This window comes from Suricata suricatta, chromosome 4 (assembly GCF_006229205.1).
Source record: "Suricata suricatta isolate VVHF042 chromosome 4, meerkat_22Aug2017_6uvM2_HiC, whole genome shotgun sequence".
NCBI lineage: Eukaryota > Metazoa > Chordata > Mammalia > Carnivora > Herpestidae > Suricata > Suricata suricatta.
In genome coordinates, this window is record NC_043703.1 from 127,944,853 (window position 1) to 127,947,089 (window position 2,237).

Here is a 2,237-nt window from a genome sequence, read left to right on the forward strand (position 1 = left end):
GGATGGACATTGTCGACAGGAAGAGGGATGAGAGAGCCATAAGTTTCTTTCTTGATCAACAGGCGGGCATCTCTGCTCTGTCTGCTTTGGTGTCTTTTTTTATTCATTAAGCAATAACATGACATCAGAAAATAAGAATTGTTTACAGTGACTAATTTTGAGTGACATGGTGCTTCAATCATTGAAAGTGTACAGAAACAAGTTTTACCGAAGTGTTCTTTAGAACCAACTCATTCATTCCTGGTGCCAGTTTCCCAGATTAAGAAAGTAGCAAACCTATCTTGTTTTGTATGGGTTGGTTATTAGCCAATATTTGTAACTTCATTTTTTAATTAACAAGATACAACCAATTCATGTGATGTACTTACAGTGAAGTTGAGTAAATTGTATAGCCAAGAATATAACAGGATGTTTTTAGTAGAAAACTGGATGACATACATATTATTAAGGTTAGTGAAGCTAAGATTAAAATATAGGTTAAGTTGTCTATAGATAGGGTAAGAGTTAATGTGATTGGCTTATAAACTACAAGAGAGAAAAAGAAAAGAGAAAAAATGTTTATTGACAAGTTGCTCGAGAAGGCCCTTTTTTGATGTAAGCACAATGGGGGCCTATGTGTGTTGGCCTTGGTCCTGGGTTTCCCACATTCTCATCCTTCTCATAACTGAAGTCAGTATAAGGGAAGAGATTTGTCGAACGTAGACTTTGGGAGGGGATTGTGTTTTGACCTTGTCTTCTACTTCTAATCACCAACTTAGGCTCCAATTTTCTTCAAAAGGACTATATTTTTGACCTTGTATTAAATTCTTATCTCCAAATTGACTAAATTTCTCCAGGCCAGACTCAAATGCAATGTTTGTGTTTTTAACCCCTTCAGATCTATGTTTTGGGTCTTCAAGGCTCTTGGAAGAGCATTTGCCAAACATTTATAGTGATTTGATCCAAATTCTCTTCTGCAGGGACAGGAAATGGTTTTTTTTTTTTTTTATGGGGTAGCTGTGTGGAGAATACCGGTCTGATCTGGAATGCTGTAAGGCCTAATGAATGACAACAGGCTTAATTTCACATGAGCAGTGGTAGTAGAAGGAGATACCAGTTTCGCCTCTCATGGCAGGAGCTGTGCAAACGTCTGCCATTTCCTCACTGTGACTGTGTCATCCAGCAGGACCCATGTGGCTCCCAGTAGTGTAGGCCCTTGTCATTGAAGACCCTTGTAGTCAAAGTCATGGATGACACACTGAGTAACCAGAAAACAAAAGGGAACTGGGCAACCAAAAACCTAACCAAATGCTTTAATTTTAACCACCAAGAGCCCAGAGATGCCAAAAGCTTCGTGGCCAACATCTCTCCATGTGCTCCCCTCTCACCTGGGCTCAGGACTGCAGGATCCATAGCAGGGGAGCCCTGGACCCCGTCTCTGGTAGCTGGACTAGAGCTGCTCTAGTGACTGCGGGTGAAGGATGGAGACCAAGAGAATGAGGAAATAAACTAAAAATGTTCCAGAGTCAAGGAGGCACAGGGAAGAAAGAATTAAACCATCAGGGTGTAAAATTCACCGGACCCTTCGCCAAAGGCTAGAGAAGAACCTTAATGGCTCAATTATGCCATCTGTCTGTGCAAAACATGCCACTTCCTACAACACAAAAACTCCTGACAGCTTCTCCAAGACATCTTTGGCATTGTGTTCATTAATCTCCCACTAAAAGGGATCCAGAAGAAGCCATCCAGCTTATTTCCCCTGGGCCTTAAGCTATCCTGTAAGGAGTAGTGGGGAGAGGCGGCTTCTCAGGCAGACACAGAACGTGGGTGTTCAGGGCTGAGCAGGGAGGAAGCAGCAGGTGCAGCCAAGCCTCCCTGCCCCACGGCCCTGGGGAGGAGGTTTGTGTACGAGGCTGCAGCACTGTGGGAGGAGAGCTACTATACTGCTGACAGTAATAAGTCGCCACATCTTCAGCCTGGAGGTTGCTGATGGTGAGGGTGAAATCTGTCCCAGACCCACTGCCGCTGAATCGGTCGGGGACTCCAGATGCCCGGGTGGATCCATTGTGGATATACAGCTTAGGACGCTGCCCAGCTTTCTGCTGATACCATGATAGGTTGTTGCCAACACTCTGACTGGCCCTGCAGGTCAAGGTGACGCGCTGACCCAGAGACACAGCCAGGGAGCCTGGGGACTGTGTCATCGTGATCGCCCCGCAGGCACCTGCAAGCAGGAGCGGATAATGATGAGACACACG